The sequence below is a fragment of the Pan troglodytes genome, chromosome 2 (genome assembly GCF_028858775.2).
Source record: "Pan troglodytes isolate AG18354 chromosome 2, NHGRI_mPanTro3-v2.0_pri, whole genome shotgun sequence".
In the NCBI taxonomy this organism is placed as follows: Eukaryota; Metazoa; Chordata; class Mammalia; order Primates; family Hominidae; genus Pan; species Pan troglodytes.
This window is the reverse complement of record NC_086015.1, coordinates 186,626,727-186,644,297: the sequence shown is the minus strand read 5'-3', so window position 1 is coordinate 186,644,297 and position 17,571 is coordinate 186,626,727. Positions and strand designations below refer to the sequence as shown.

At 41.0% G+C, this 17,571-nt stretch overlaps 1 long non-coding RNA gene and 2 other non-coding genes across 3 annotated transcripts; all 3 read right to left on the bottom strand.

The window, feature by feature from the left end:
- Positions 1-7,579: 7,579 nt before the first annotated feature.
- Positions 7,580-16,005, bottom strand: LOC100608987 (uncharacterized). The gene is made up of 4 exons (XR_127435.7): positions 15,672-16,005; positions 11,105-11,537; positions 9,522-9,603; positions 7,580-8,420 (listed from the first exon to the last, which is right to left on the bottom strand). It is a non-coding gene; the product is annotated as an uncharacterized LOC100608987 (long non-coding RNA).
- Positions 9,671-9,801, bottom strand: LOC112208811 (small nucleolar RNA SNORA63). Its single transcript, XR_002943366.1, has one exon. It is a non-coding gene; the product is annotated as a small nucleolar RNA SNORA63 (small nucleolar RNA).
- LOC112208877 (small nucleolar RNA SNORA81) lies at positions 10,884-11,050 on the bottom strand. Its single transcript, XR_002943426.1, has one exon. It is a non-coding gene; the product is annotated as a small nucleolar RNA SNORA81 (small nucleolar RNA).
- Positions 16,006-17,571: the final 1,566 nt, after the last annotated feature.

The window sequence follows — 17,571 nt, the reverse complement described above, 5'->3', positions numbered from 1 at the left end:
TGAGGCAGGAGAATGGCATGAACCCAGGAGGCAGAGTTTGCAGTGAGCTGAGATCGCGCCACTGCACTCCAGCCTGGGTGACAGAGCGAGACTCTGTCTCAAAAAAAAAAAAAAAAAAAAAAAAAAAAGACCTTGGAGATCTCCCTTGTCCTTTCTACCATAGAGGACAGGGGAGAAGATGACCATCTATGAGGAAGTCAGACACGGAATCTGCCAGTGCCTTGATCTCAGACTTTCCAGCCCAGATGAACTAAGAAATTGGGACCAAGAAATGGGGATGTTGCTGTAACAAATATCTGAAAATGTAGAAGCAGTTGTGGATCTGGGTAAGGGGTAGGGGCTGGAAGAGTTTTGCAGTACCTGCTAGAAAAAGCTGATATTGATGTTGCAATGTAATGTCATAGGTAGACTAATGGTTGGCCTGCATTGGTGGAATGAGCCATTGGGTATTTGAGTCCAGGAAGGCTAGGAAGGCATCCCCTCAAGAGAACAAAGCTGTCCCAGAGGCAGCATCATCTTCTGGTTGGGGCTTATCATCTATTCAGTGCTGTGGGTGATATTCTCCTTTGATGCTCTGTTTCATTTCAGAGTGCGGTGGTTCGCAGTGATCATCAGAGCTATGGTGCAATAAGGTGCCAAGCTATCTGGCTACATCAGGTGTAAAATGGGTAGCAGAAAGAATTTAACCAGCATGGCTATGTCTCATCTTGGACAGTTCATAGGACAAAATATTGGAGATAATCAGACTCCCTGAGTAGAAAGAGAAAACATACATGTTCTGTTACATCAGGGAGCAACTAACAAGATTCTTGACTCTGAACCTTTTAGAGTTCAGTACATGCTGCAAATAAGTTGGATTTGTTTTTCCACTGACAATTTTTATTTTAAAAGAGGAAAAGCTGTGTTCATACTAAGTTTGCTTTTTTTTTCTAACAGTTGAGGCTTGAAAGCATGATGCAGCTGGAAACATTATTAAAATGTATTTTATGGTATGCACATGTATGCATATACTTATGTAATGTCCATATATCACAAATTAATAAAAATGTTTGTGTTCATAAACATATGTAATGGAGACCTTTGCATCATTTTGATCTGTAGAACATAGACAAATGTTCTTAGCCTATCTCAAAGTTCTATGTGTTTACTTATTATTTCTGTACATCATTTTCAGAAGAAAGGTTTGTTTCCATAATAAAAGTGAGCACTTTGGCTTATGTAGAACTTAGAAATAATTGTAAATTTTACAACTTAATATGCACTTCATGGTGAAATTTCTCATCCTAGAGATTCGCAAGCAAGTAAAAACCAAATTCAGGCCAGTGGTGTTAACTAGTTTCTAAAATTTTATTTGTTTTTATTTGTAACAAGCCTTTTTCTTAAGGTCCAATTAATATAAACAGAATCTTCATAGTTTAAGGGAAACGCAGAGATTTCTGCTGTTGTATTTATTTTATGGACTGGATAGCAAGATTTTACTTCTTGGAACTTATGGAAGCTCTTCAGTGGTCCTCGGTCCAGTGAAATCTTTTACCACTAAAAGAGCATTATTCTTATGTTATAGTGAGAATAATCATTAAATACTTGACCTAATAAAGGTCTAAAATACATTTTATTTTATGCATATTTTTTTCTTGCTATAATGGGGACATTGTAAATCATGCATTTGTATTAATGACTTTTCTTTTTTTTTTTTTTGAGAAGGAGTCTCACTCTGTTGTCCAGGCTGGAGTGCAGTGGTGTGATCTCGGCTCACTACAACCTCTGCTTCCCAGGTTCAAGCAATTCTTCTGCCTCAGCCTCCCGAGTAGCTGGGACTTCAGGCATGCACCACCGTGCTCGGCTAATTTTTGTATTTTTAGCAGAGATGAGGTTTCACTATATTGGCCAGGCTGGTCTCGAACTCTTGACCTCGTGATCCACCCACCTCGGCCTCCCAAAGTGCTGGGATTACAGGCATGAGCCACTGCTCCCGGCCAGTGACTTCTTTTAAACTAAGAAATACATATAATTTCAAATTAAACCAACCTATAAATCACTGTAGGCACCTGCAGATTGTATTATAGGTACTATAAACTCTGTTGGAGTCTTTGAAACCATTCTTCCCTTGTCTTGAAGAGTGGTGCACATTCTTAGCCAAATAGCGCTATGGTCCCATCCTATAAAATCCAAGAAGCCTGACAGCCTTCCTTCGTTTCTTCTCATCTCCTTCCCCTTCAGTTCAACTGGCAGAGTTTTTCTCACAACTGATTATTTATCACAACTCATTCATAAAATTCATTATTCATAATTAATAAAATTAATTATTTTATGAATGTATTTGTACATTGTTAAAACATTTTAAGATGTTTTGTTTGCTGTAGTCACACCTTTGAAGGTACATAACTTTATATTTGTATGCAACTATATTGTTTACAAAGCAAAAAAAAAAAGGAAAAGAAAAAGCTGATATTGCCATTAAGTGACTGGGAAAGGTGATTCGGGTGAGGGCTCAAAAGGAAGCGAGGCTTGCTGGAGAGACGGCCTCCATCTTCTTATAGATACCTAGGTGATATGGTTTGGCTCCGTGTCCCCATCCAAATCTCTTGTTTAATTGTAATTTCCAATGTTGGGGGAAGGACCTGGTGGGAGGTGGTTGGATCGTGGGGTAGTTTCCCTCTTGCCGTTCTTGTGATAGTGAGTGAATTCTCATGGGATCTGATGGTTTAAAAGTATGTGGCACTTCCCCCTTCACTCTCTCCTGTTGTCATGTGAAGATGTGCTTGCTTCCCCTCCCCCTTCCACCATGGTTGTAAGTTTCCTGAGGCCTGTACAGCCTGCAGAACTGTGAGTCAATTACATCTCTTTTCTTTATTAACTACCCAGTCTCAGGTAGGTATTTATAGCAAAGTGAGAATGGGCTAATGCACTAGATAAACATGAACAGATTTTTGGTAGAAATATGGACGGTACAGGTCATTCTGGTGAGGTATCAAATGGACATGAGAAACATGTTACTGGAAACTTGAGGAAAGGTGGTCTGTAGTATAAAGTGGCAAAGAACTGGGCTGAGTTGGGTTCATGTTCTACTGTTTTGCGGAATGTAGAACTTGAGAGCAATGAAATTGGATATTTGGCTGAGGAAATCTCTAAGCAAAGTGTTGAAGGCGTGGCCTGGCTCCTCCTGACTGCTTATAGTAAAATGCCAGAAGAGAGAAATGACTTAAAGACAGAATTTTAAAGCAAAAAGCAAGCAGAATTTAAACAGTTGAAAAATTCCCAGCTATCCATATTGTGAAAAATGAGAATGCTCAGAGTGTTGCCAAGCAACCATTTGAGAGGGAGATTAGAATGGATGTGAATCATGAATTTAATTAGTCACACCAGGAGAAAAAGTAGCAGTTGAACTGACACCTAAGAAGAATGTGTGGAGGGGAAGAAGATGGGAAGTAAGGAAGGAAGGCTGTCAGACTTCTTGGATAGCCAAATGGGACCATTTGGCTAGGAATGTGCACTATTCTTCAAGACAAAGGAAGAATGGCCCTAAAGGCAATTCAGGGACGATCAGAGCTGCCTTCTTGGTCTCAAAAGGGGGATCATTGGCTTGCTTTTAATAGGCCAGATTGCCTCTGTCCAAACCTGTGTGAACTACCTAGTGTTCTGGGGACAAAATCCCTGCCAAGTGGAGTTGTGAGAGCAGAAACGCCACCTCAGTGGGACTGAATGGCAAGACCTTCTCCCCAGTGGACCTGGAGGGCAGAGCATCAAGCCAAAGAGAATTATTCTTGAGCCTAAAGTTTCATAGAGTTTGTCTTACAGTTTGGACATCCTTGAGGCCTATTATAACTTTCCTCTTTCTTATTTTTCTCTTTTGGAATGGAGATGTCCATCCTATACCTGTTCTATTATTGTATTTTGGAAACATATAGCTTGTTTGGTTTTACAGGTTCACAGCTAGAAAGCAATTTGCCTCAGCATGAATTGTACTTTGAGTCTCTCCCATATCTGATCTAGATATTTAGATAGGACTTTAGATTTTAGACTATGGAGTTGATCTTAAGATCATACTATGGAATGAGTTAAGATTTTGGGGGCTGTTAGGATGTAATTAATCTATTTTGCATGTGAGAAGGACATGAATTTGCTGTGGCCAGGGGTGGAATGCTATAGCCTGAATGTTTGTTTCCTCCGACTCACCGAATTCAAATGTTAAAATTCTAACCCTCACTATGAGGGTTATTAGGAGGTGGGACTTTGGGGGGATGATTAGGTCATGAGGGTTGTATCCTAATGAATGTGATTAGTGCCCTTATAAAAGAGACCCTGGAGAGCTCCCTTGTCGTTTTCATTATGCGAGAATACAGGAAGAAGATGGCCATCTATGAACCAGGAAGTGGGTCCTCACCAGACACCAAATCTGCTAGTGACTTGATCCTAGACTTCCCAGCCTCCAGAACTGTGAGAATAAATATGTATTGTTTGTAAGCCATCCAGTCTATGGTCATCTGTTACAGTAGCCCGAACACACTAAGACACAGGGCTGTAAAGGCTACTTAGTAAATTATGTAGTTATGCCTTTTCCTAATACAGCACGTTAGGGTTTGTTTGCTGGTTTTGCTTAATTTTGATTAAAAAAAAATTTTTTTTTGAGGCAGAGTTTCGCTCTTGTTGCCCAGGTTGGAGTGAACAGTGCAATCTCAGCTCACCGCAACCTCTGCCTCCCGGGTTGAAGCGATTCTCCTGCCTCAGCTTCCCGAGTAGCTGGGATTGTAGGCACCCACCACCACGGCCGACTAATTTTTTATTTTTAGTAGAGACGGGGTTTCTCCACGTTGGTCAGGCTGGTCTCAAACTCCCGACCTCAGGTGATCCGCCCGCCTTGGCCTCCCAAAGTGCTGGGATGACAGGCAAGAGCTATCATGACTGGCCTGTTTTGATTTTTTGTCTCATCTTTATGCAGCTCTCTCCACCTGTCTCCTACACTTTGTAGGGAATGGACATCAGGGTAGATGCCATTTCCTGCAGCTTATTCATTGGATCTCCTTTTGCACATTTATTTACTGAAGGCAGTGATAACTTTTAATTGATATGATACTTCCAAGGAGTCTAGCATTTACCTTGTGACAGCAGCAGTTTTATGGTGAAGAAAATGGCAAGCACCAATACTGGGACTGAGAAAGGACAGGAGCTCTTTCCCGAAATTCATTAACATATTATTTTCTAGGCGATACTATTTGGTAGAACATTCATTGCATGTCAGACAAGTTCTTTTAACAAATTATAAACTGTGGTCAAGACAAAACTTGATTTTTTTTTTTTTTTTTTTGAGACGGAGTCTCGCTCTGTAGCCCAGGCTAGAGTACAGTGGTGCAATCTCGGCTCACTGCAACCTCTGCCTCCCCAGTTCAAGCAATTCTCCTGCCTCAGCCTCCCAAGTAGCTGGGACTACAGGCATGAGCCACCACACCTGGCTAATTTTTGTATTTTTAGTAGAGATAGGGTTTCACCATGTTAGCCAGGTTGGTCTTGAACTGCTGACCTCAAGTGATCTCCCCGCCTCAGCCTCCCAAAGTGTTGGGATTACAGGCGTGAGCCACCATGCCTGGCCCTTGATAAATAATTTGAGTGGGAAAAAATAAGAATCTGATGTCTGTCATCAAAACGTGGCACCACCAAATGCTGGAGAGGCGTGCAGCAACAGGACTCTCATCCACTGCTGGTGGGAATATAATAGCACAGCCAAGCTGGAGGACAGTTTGGCAGTTTCTTACAAAATGAAGCATACTCTTATCAAATGATACAGCCATCACGCTCCTTGGTATTTACCCAAAGGAGCTGAAAACTTATGTCTGCACAAAAACCTGTGCGTTGATATTTATAGCAGCTTTATTCATAATTGCCAAAGCTTGGAAGTAACATAGATGTCTTTCAGTAGGCAAATGGATAAACTGTAGTACATTCAAGCAATGCAATATTATTCAATGTTAAAAAGAAATGAGCTATGAAGTTATGAAAAGACATGGAGGAAGCTTAAGTGATATAAGTGAAAGATGCCAATCTGAAAAGGCTATATGCTATAGGATTCCAATTACATGACATTCTGGAAAAGGGAAAACCATAGAGACAGTAAAAAGATCAGTGGTCGGCTGGGCGCGGTGGCTCATGCCTGTAATCCCAGCACTTTGGGAGGCTGAGGCGGATGGATCACAAGGTCAGGAGATCGAGACCATCCTGGCTAACACGGTCTTTACTAAATCCCGTCTTTACTAAAAATACAAAAATTAGCCGGTCATGGTGGTGGGCGCCTGTAGTCCCCGCTACTTGGGAGGCTGAGGCAGAAGAATCACTTGAACCCGGGAGGCAGAGGTTGCAGTGAGCCGAGATCACGCCACTGCACTCCAGCCTGGGCGACAGAGCGAGACTCCGTCTCAAAACAAAAAAAAAAAAAAAAAAGAAAAGAAAAAATCAGTGGTTGCCAGGGGTTGCGGGGAGGGATGAATCAGTAGAGCAGAGGATTTTCAGGGCAGTGAAAATACTCTGTATGGTGCTATAATGGTGGACACCTCATCATAAATTTCTCTAAATCCATAGAATGTACAATACCAAGAATGAACCCTAATGTAAACTATGACTTTGAGTGATAATGACATGTCAAGAGAGGTTCAGTGATTGTAACCCATGTACCATTCTGGTGTGGGATGTAGAAGTGTGGGAGACTGCGTGTGTGAGAACAGGGAGTGTATGGGAATTCTTTGTACTTTCTGCTCAGTTTTTCTGCTGGCCTAAAATGGCTCTAAAGTCTATTGTTTTAAAAAAAGATCACGTTCAATGTCAATTTTTCTTTTATAGGACCCATTATATCTACTCTGTGTTATTGTTACAGAAAAAAAAACTTTACTGATTAATATTAGTCCATTAACAAAGAAAACTTTGCTGTTATGTAACTACTTTGCATGTACCAGAAAATTTTTGCCACACCAGAAGAGGGAGAAATCTTATGTTCAAATGCTTCTTTTCTCATAAGAAGCAGATAATGCTTGGCAGACGGTGCTGATGAACACCCTCATTGATCAGTCTTTGTGCTAGTGCCAAGCAGCAGCTAACTTGGAACTTTTGTTGTTGTTGTTGTTTTGAGACAGAGTCTCGCTCTGTCGCCCAGGTTCGGAGTGCAGTGGTGTGATCTTGGCTCACTGCAACTTCTGCCTCCCGGGTTCAAGCGATTCTCCTGCCTCAGCCTCCCGAGTAGCTGGGATTATAGGCACATACCACCACGCCTGGCTGATTTTGTATTTTCAGTAGAGACAGGGTTTTATCATGTTGGTGAGGCTGGTCTCGAACTCCTGACCTCAGGTGATCTGCCCGCCTGGGCCACCCAAAGTGCTGGGATTACAGGCATGAGCCACCGTGCCCGGCCTATGAGCCACCGCACCCAGCCCAATTTGGAACTATTAAACCTTTTTATAAAAAGCCACATTTGTGTGTAATTTTGTAACTGGAATAAAATATTTACTATAGAGTACTATTTCATTTCATCTTCTTCCTTTGCAAATATGGAGTTATGGCAAAAAGTATGATTTTTAAGGAGTAAGGACCAAATCACTTTAAAGAAAAAATACTTTATTGTAATTTATTGAACCTTTAATATATAATATGGCAATTTTTCTGGGATTTAACTCTAGGACATGATTGCTGCTGGTATTTAGCAAAAGGCTCGGGTTCACGCCTAGCGCTAATAAAATGCTTTTCTGAATAAAAACATATTATCAAACAAAATGAATTCAAATATATTCTTTAAAAAATTATTTTAAAGTTTGTTCTATTCAGTCTAACACAATAAAGGGAGATACCATGGTTTAACGTAATTAGCTGATTTTATACACTGCATATCTTTAAGTCCACTTAATAATAAGTATATTATTAAGTGATAGAGAACACTCAATATAGCGATTTTTACAGAACACTCAATATAGCGATTTTTACAGAACTAGGAAATAAATTTCTTTTTTTTTTTTTTGAGACAGAGTCTTGAGGAAATACATTTCTAAGAAGGATTTTTACAGACACTCATCTTTCATACCCAACCACAGGGTCTAACTCTAAAGAGGATAAAACCAATTACTTTCATTCCAAGAGCTCACGACTAATGACAGCGTAAATCCATGCCATCAAAACCTGCGTCTCTCATCTGTTACGAGTATTCAGGCAGGATTCAAATATTCTCAAAGAAAGAAACACAGTGCATGCTGTGATCGCCTGCTCAGCAACGACAAGCACTGCATCCCAAGCTATCTCCTCCCAGGAATTAAATGAGGCCAGTTGTGTACACTGGCATTTCCTCCACTGTGGTACTGCAGAAGGTCTCAGTGTCACAAAGAATCCTTTTGTCTTCTTTAATATTTATGGCCACAGCTGTCTTCCCAAGTTGACCCCGACTGCCAGTTCTGAACAAAAGAAAACATATGAATCAGAATATTATTCAGCAAGTACTACATGAACCACTGAACAATCTGAGCTACTAGTTAATCATCAGTGGCTGTTTATTTGCCAGAATTATATGTAGAGTGCTTCTAAATGGAATACAAGATACTGATCAAAATATCTAGAGAAAAACAAAAGATTTCTTTTGCATTTAGTATAAAAGGAGTTAAGGCTCATCTGGCTGCGAAATGAACATTATTACTTATAAAGCAGATGAAAGTATTGGGTTTAGGGTAGTAAAATTAAATCCCCTACCAAAGTGGGCCAGCCAAGAGTGGGTGTCATGTCAGTCTGGGACAGAAGTAAACACCAGGCACAAAACAAAAGGAACAGTTATGAATCCATTTTGATACACTTTCAGAATTAACTACAGATGCCAGCTCTGAAATGTTCACTGTTGTTTAGAACTATGCTGTCCAATAAATAGTCACTAGCCACATATGGCTATTTAAATTTAAATTAATTAAAATTAAATGAAATAGGCTGGGCGCGGTGGCTCATGTCTGTAATCCCAGCACTTTGGGAGGCCAAGGCGGGTGGATCACTTAAGGTTAAGAGTTCGAGAACGGCCTGGCCAATATGGTGAAACCCTGTCTCTACTAAAAATACAAAAATTAGCCGGGAGTAGTGGCGGGCACCTGTAATCCCAGCTACTCAGGAGGCTGAGGCAGGAGAATCATTTGAACCCAGGAGGCAGAGGTTGCAGTGAGCTGGGATTGCGCCACTGCACTCTAGCCTGGGCAACAAAAGCAAAACTCTATCTCAAAAAAAAAAAAAAGTTGCATTAAGCGCATTTCAATAGTCACATGTTACCTGTCACTCCTGACTCCTGGGCAACAAGAACCTCAGATATGATAGTATATATTTATGCTTCAAAAAGCAACTGCTGCATACTCTTCTAGGCCACATAAGAGTAATGAACTACATATAACAGCATAGTTCACTGTGGAGTGTGATCTTTATCCCCCTACAACTTCAGCTGGCAAAGTCTACTATAAACTTTCCCTCTAAACCAAATTTTGCTAGATAGATACTGTCATTAAATAAAGAAATGGAATACTTACCAACAAGTCAGTAGCAGTCAAAATATGGTTTGTCCTTTATCTGAATTCCCTCCTGATAATGTTTTCTTCCTTCTGTCGCTACCTGCAAAACACCACCAACCCCTAATTCTCAAGAGTCATTTGTCAAGTCAGTACTTAAATTGGTAAACATGTATGAGACCAAACATCCCTGCTGCTACAGCACCACGGCAGACAGGGCTTGAAAGGTAACAGTTTTATTTTGAGCAGGGGGCAAAGACAATGCAGCACTTCACAGCTACAATGTAACTAGATCCTGCCTCAGTTTACTAAGAAAATACAGTGGACCCTTGAAGGAAACGGGTCTGAACTGGGCAGGATCCCTTATAAGTGGCTTTTCTTCTCCTTCTGCCACCCTTTAGACACCAAGACCAACCCCTCCACTCTCTCCTCCTCCTTAGCCTACTTGACATGAACATGAGGAAGATGAAGACCTTTATGGTGATCCACTTCCACCTAATGAATAGCAAATGTATTTTCTCTTCCTTACGATTTTCTTAATAACATTTTCTTTTCTCTAGTTTCTTTTATTGTAAGAATACAGTATATCATACGTATAACATACAAAATACGTGTTTAATCGTCTGTTATTAGTAGGGCTTCTGGTCAACATTAAGCTGTTCATAGTAAAGTTTTTGGGGAGTCAAAAATTACACGCAGATTTTCGACTGTATGGGGGTTGGTGCCCCTAATCATGTCGTTCAAGGCTCAACTATAATCAGATATTAATAGCATGTTAATTAGCAATACTAGGGAAGAGCAGCTCTTATCACACCAGAAACTGGCATATGCTGTTTCTTAGAAGCCTGGATACCTTTCACTCTGTGTTCTACAAGGAACAACCTGACTGGTCAATCTCTTGTCATAAAGAGCATACAATTTCCTTCCTTATAGTATTCCCAAGAGGAAAATGTTAATTCATGTCAGAGTTGGAATAAAAAGCCATTTGATTTCTATACCTCATCCCTACCATTGGAAGAGAATATTCATTGATTTTACTAATTCTGCTTAAATATAGATATTACTCTACCAAATCTTAGAACAAAGTACCCTGTTGTTAAAAAAGAGGTTCAACTCAGGCCAGGCATGATGGCTCACGCCTGTAATCCCAGCACTTCGGGAGGCCGAGGCAGGCAGATCAGCTGAGGTTAGGAGGAGTTCAAGACCAGCCTGGCCAACATGGTGAAACCCTGTCTCTACTAAAAATACAAAAAACTAGCCAGGCATGGTGGTGGGCACCTGTGATCCCAGCTACTTGGGAGGCTGAGGCAGGAGAATCACTTGAACCCAGGAGATGGAGACTGCAGTGAGCTGAGATCGCGCCACTACACTCCAGCCTGGGTGACAGAGTGAGACTCCATCTAAAAAAAAGAAAAAAAAAAGGTTCAACTCAGTTTTTCTATCTGGTACAGCTGTTTTTTTTCCTTGGGTTTTCTCTGATAGCTTTATTACAAATGGTAAGACACGATACTAGTTTCTGCAATTTTAGTACAGAGCTTAAACAAGAAGGTAAATTTTAAATCCCTGGCTATGGTTTTTATGTATATCAATTAGAAAAACATTACCCTCTTTCAAAATTATTGTAAAACACTGATTCTTTCAAGGGCCAATTCTTCCTTCTTCACCAGAATTTGAAATAGATCTGTCATGAACTTCTTGGTAACTTCCAACATATTAATATTGAGGCAGAAAGCAACACAATCTTTAAAAAGAGCCAGTAACTGACCAGGCTCAGTGGTTCACGCCTGTAATCCCAGCACTTTGGAAGGCCGAGGCAGGCGGATCACTTGAGGTCAGAAGCTCGAGACCAGCCTGGCCAACAAGGCGAAACCAGGTCTCTACCAAAAATACAAAAATTAGCTGGGCATGGTGGCACATGCCTGTACTCCCAGCTACTACTCAGGAGGCTGAGGCACGAGAATCGCTTGAATCCGAGAGGCGGAGATTGCAGTGATCTCAGATAATGCCACTGCACTCCAGCATGGTGATGAAGTGAGACTGAAAAAAAAAAAAAAAGACAATGATTAATTATGTTGGCAAATCAATTAAGGAGATGTAATAGTTTCATAACAATACTTAGAGAAATAATGTTTGAGACCAAGCGTCCATGTCTTACTATAGAACCGAGTGAGACAGAGATTGTGGGAAACAATTGCTTTGAGCAGGGGGCAAGGACAACATAGCACTTCACAGCTATATTGTAACAATGAATCCAACCTGCCAGCTGGAGAAAACTCATGTGCACACGTGAGTACTTGTATTTAATTTCTAGTAAATCTCATGGATTTGATCCTTAATTCCTTGGTTCAACATTTTTATCTACTTCATCCAAAACAACCTGCTCCTTTTGAAAAGTTAGGAAAAAATGTTTCACTTAAGTGTGAGTTGGACATTGTGATATCCTTCCTAATAGTACAGACTGGAAGGAGGGTAGAAGAGTAACTTTCTAGCACAGAACCCTTTCAAATACTACCTCAGCCACGTAATTAAGGTCAACAGCAACCATCATAACTCTCAATCTGATGTGATGAGAATCACATTTTAGGCTGGGTGCGGTGGCTCACGCCTGTAATCCCAGTGCTTTGGGAGGCCGAGGCAGGCAGATCACCTGAGGTCAGGAGTTCGAGACCAGCCTGACCAACATGGAGAAACCCCATACTAAAAACACAAAATTAGCCAGGCATGGTGGTGCATGCCTGTAATCCCAGCTACTCGGGAGGCTGAGGCAGGAGAATTGCTTGAACTCGCGAGGCGGAGGTTGCAGTGAGCCAAGATTGCGCCATTGCACTCCAGCCTAGGCAACAAGAGCAAAACTCCGTCGCAAAAAAAAAAAAAAAAAAAAAAAAAGAGAATCACACTTTATACCTGTGGTCGTCCTCCCCAAAGCCCCAAATTCAAGTCTAATCCAGAGGAAAACATCAGTCAATTCTAACAGAAGGATATCCTACAAAATACCTGAATAATACTCCTCCAAACTGTCAAGGTCACCAAAAATATGAAAAATCTGAGAAACTGTCACAGCCTAGAGGGGTCTAAAGAGACATGACAGCAAAATGGAATGTGGTATCCTGGATAAGATTCTGGAACAGAAAAAGCACTTTACATAAAAACTAAGAAAACCTGAATAAATTGTGGACCTTAGTTCATAATAACACATCAATGTTGGTTCATTAATTGTATCATACTGGCCGGGCGAGGTGGCTTACACCTGTAATCCCAACACTTTGGGAGGCCAAGGCAGGTGGATCACGAGGTCAGGAGTTCGAGACCAGCCTGGCCAATATGGTGAAACACTGTCTACTAAAAATACAAAAATTAGCTGGGTGTGGTGGTGTGCGCCTGTAGTCCCAGGTGCTCGGGAGGCTGAGGCAGGAGGATCACTTGAACCCAGGAGGTGGAGGTTGCAGTGAGCTGAGATCATGCCACTGCACTCCAGCCTGGGTGACAGAGTAAGACTCCGTCTCAAAAAAAAAAAAAAAGAAAAAAGAAAAAGAAAAAAATGGTATCATAATAACCATAATATAATTACACCACAAATTTACCATACTAACATAAAATGTTAATAACAGGAATAATAGGATGCAAGGTATATGGGAACTCTTTGTACTATCTTCTCTGTAAACCTGTAACTTTTTTCTGGAAACCTAAAACCATTTTAAAAATAAAATAAAGTCTATTTTTCGAAAGTCTTAATATCACCTCTAGATATTCATGTGTAGCAACTTGCTTCATTAGGCTATTTTCCCTCCCATATCCTAAATATCACTGGCTAAAAAAAGGCCTAGGAAAAATCAAAATAGACATTTCCTACATTATTATTCTGTGGTTAAGATGTATAAACAGGGAATAAGCTCTGCATTGACATCTCCAGGGAAGTTGTTCCGATATGTATTCACTGGTTATCATTTACCTTAAAGATAATTATCTTTCCAGTAGGAAACCATGACTTATACACAGCCTTGATCTTAATGAAGCCTATTACTTTGTTAAAACAAGCTTTACTTCATAGCTAATACAGCAGTGAGCTTTGAAAACAGATAGCATGCAGATATCCCAAATGACAAAGATTCCCAACTAATAACACATCACTGCGGTTTTCATGTTGCACACTGCATTTAAACTTGACAACAGTGAACAGAAAAGGCATGGATCCTAGTCTACCCAGAAAGAAAGCTTCAGTTTGTCAATCTGTTGAGATACAGTCCTATAAACCATATCTGCAACCCTAGTTTTTGTTTAATTTGAAACAAAAACTCCCTGCGTACAGGGACAATAGTTAAAAAGTAGGTTCTGAATGGACAACTTTATACTAAGTCTTAAGTATGAAGTTTTATATTTTTATAAAACCCGAAGTATCTGGGAAGTTAGGTCTCCCTGAGCGCAGACCTTAACTAATGACTCGGTAGAGACATAAACACACCAGCTTGCTGGTTCTCTGGTAAGGACGACTCCAGGGATTGACTATGCACACTGACTTAGAGTTAAGCAGCACTGAGCCACCTCCAGGGGAACAGGCTTAGAGCAGCTTGCTCACTGGCCTTCCTTCCCTTTCTATTCTATTTCTCTATTACCCTGCGATTTTTTCCTGGAAACTTTCTAATTATTTGCACAGGAATTCCTGTGTTAGGGTTTCCTTTGGGGCCCTAAGACACATGATATAATAAGTATTTTTAAACGGATGACTCTTATCTTTAAAAGCAGTATAACTTGCTACTTTTTTGACATATTCTTATGTAAAAGATAAAGTCACTTTGCCACTGCTGAATGTAAACAGAGAAAATTGATTTGGAAAAGTTTTAAAATTCAAATTTAAATATGAAAGATCTTCATCCTTTACCCGTGATACGTGCTACAGATATTTTCTCCCAATCCAGTTTTTTTTTTCAGTTGTCTTTTGACTTTATGATGTATTTGCCATGCTATTTGTTTTATGTGGTCAAATTTATCAACTTTTTATTTTATTGCTTATGGTTTTTTGAGTCATAGTTAGAAAGCCTTTTTCTTTTAGTACTTGTATTGTTTCATTTTTCACATTTAGATCCCTGATCCATTTAGACTTTATTTTTGTTACGCTATAAGGTGTAGATCTAATTTTATCTTTTTCCAAATGGCCAACCAGTTGGCCCAGCTCTGTGTATTACAAAGCCCAACTCTGCTCCAATGATATGTGATAGCACCTTTATCTTTAACTTTCTACGTGCACTTGGGGTTATTTCTGGATTTTCTATTCTATTCTACTTGTCTTTTTATATTATTCACACACTAGTTCCACATCTTAATTATAGAGACTTTGTAACCTCTATAGTCATAAAACCTCTATGACTGCCTTCATAACCTGTATAATACAGTTTTAATTACAGAAACTAAAGACAAACATAACTGTAAACCAATATTGAACTCTGGCTAGTTGGTCTGTTTTTACACAGTGGTATGGGTTAGCAATTTTGAATCTACTTTTTGCACACGATTGAGCAAAGAAGTGAATATCTTGTGGATAAGGAGAGCCAGCTTTCTCACTCTCAGAAAACAGTTACAATTACAGAAAGGGCAAATCTGATTGAACCGTGAGATGCTGCACTGGAACTGAGTTAACAGTATGAACTCAGCTGTTTTTTAAACATACATGTAGATAGAAAGATATAAAACAGATATAGATGTGCCTGGATTGATGCGTGTATGGATGTGTGTGGGGAGGGTGTGTGTATACATATAAATATACAAATATATATACGTACATACACACACATATGTACATAAATATGTGTGTGTGCATCTCTCTCTCTCTCTCTACATATATATATATACATAAAATTTCCTAGCGTTGTCTGCTGAGACAGTCTAGAAGCGATGGCATCCTAGTGCAACGAACACAACCTACAGCCCAGATACGGCTGTAAAATAGCATTCTCCAAAAAAAGGAACCAGGATTCTTTGGAGAAATGTCTGATTCCAAGGCAGGAGCTAAGTACAAGATGAGCCTGAAACATCTTGTGTCCTTAAACAGAGAATGACGGGGGACATGTTAAAAGGACACGGGAACCAGAAGTAAGCAAATGAATAAACAGGGGAGAAAGGAAAGCGCTTCCTTACTATAGAAAAAGAGAAAACAGAAAAGCATTCTGTAGCTCGTACCGTGTGGGGGCGGGGGAAGACAGAGGCCTGGCTGCAGAAGGACGCCCTCTGGAAGGGGGACTGGAAGCCGAATCCCCTGACAAGCGGTCGCGGTGCTGTCTTCCCGCTCGAGCTTCGTTCTCCCTTCACCACCCACCCCGCGCCCCCACGCACCGATCCACCGCGGCTTTATGCCCCGTCACCTTGGCAACAGCAGCGGGCTCAGGCAGTGTCGCCACCAGTTTCTTGCACCCGCCAGCAGCACTGACGCTGCAGAGGTTGCCGCCATGTCCCCTCGGACCGGCCGCTTGGTGAAGTGCGGCTGCGTCTCCGTTGTCGTCCACATCACCTCCGTTCGGTGTAAAAGCCTCTTGTCCTCCTCTGGCCACCGTCCAGGTCTGAACCAAGAAATGAGCCAATCCCAGCGAGGCATTCGGGTGGGGGGCGTCACCGTTGAACCCACTCGGCTACAATCTGCCAATCGGGCTCGTGCCCGCGGGGTGTGGTCTCGGCCCCCGGGACCCTGGGGGTCTGCATCTACTCCGGGGTGATGTTGGGGGCTGGGAGGATCTGCTCTGTCCCCAGCCTCCTTAGGCCCTGGGTGTCCCTATCGCCGTTTCCGCGCAAGAACCGCAAGGGCCCACCCTCTCGCAGGCTCCAGGGCAAGAAACCCTCCTCTTGACCTTCAATCTTTAGAGAACTGAGGTGAAGAAACGGGGCGGGAGACTGTCGTAGGATACAAAGGAGTGGAGAATAAAACAATGCAAAATTGTATAACATTTTCAAAATGTAAAAAAAAAAAAAAAACTGATTAAGAAATCCTCAACCATCTCAAAACTGAGATTACTGAATATCTTAAAAATGAAAAAAAAAAGAGAGCAAGCTCTGCATATTAGTACCTGTGGGATATACCAATACAGTGCTTTTAAAAATTCAAAATAAAAGTAAATTAAATAATTCAGAAAAAATAGCAAGGTAAACCTAAGAAAAGCCGAAAGAAGGAATTCGTAAGAATAAAAGAAGACAATAAAAAATAGAAATGGGAATGGGAATACTAATAAGAGATTTGAAAAAGGCAACAATAGGGTGGTTGGCTCAAGAAAGAAAGAGGAGCACATCAAAATACAAAATGATAAAGGGGAAATAACCATAGATACAGGAAAACTTAAAAGCATTGCATGATCAGTCAGTTCTACGTAATAAATTTGAAAACTTGAATGAAATGGACAAGATTCCAAGAAAATATAATTTACCAAAACATTCCAGAGATAGAAATTCTAAGTAGACCAATTACCATAGAAGAAATAGATGTTGGCCGGGCGCGGTGGCTCACGCCTGTAATCCCAGCACTTTGAGAGGCCGAGGCGGGCAGATCACCCGAGGTCTGGAGTTCGAAACCAGCCTGACCAACATGGAGAAACCCTGTCTCTACTAAAAATACAAAATTAGCCGGGCATGGTGGCACATGCCTGTAATCCCAGCTACTCGGGAGGCTGAGGCAGAATTGCTTGAACCCGGGAGGCGGAGGTTGCGGTGAGCCGAGATTGTGCCATTTGCACTCCAGCCTGGGCAACAGAGCGAAACTCGGTCTCAAAAAAAAGGAAAAAAAGAAATAGATGTTGTTAGAGAACTGCATTTCTCCATAGCTGAATCCACAGAAGCACCAGGCCCAAATTATTTCATAGGATAATTCTGTGAAAACTTAAGGAACAGAGAGTTGGTTGCTGTTGATTCTGCCTTAAGCACAGAAAAAAGAGGAAGCATTTCAAATTCTATTTATGAAGTGAGCATAACATTTATACCAAAATCTCATAAAACACCCATACAGCATATACATATACATTGACCATAGAAATTCTTACTCATGGCTGGGCGCGGTGGCTCACGCCTGTATCCTAGCACTTTGGGAGGCCAAGGCAGA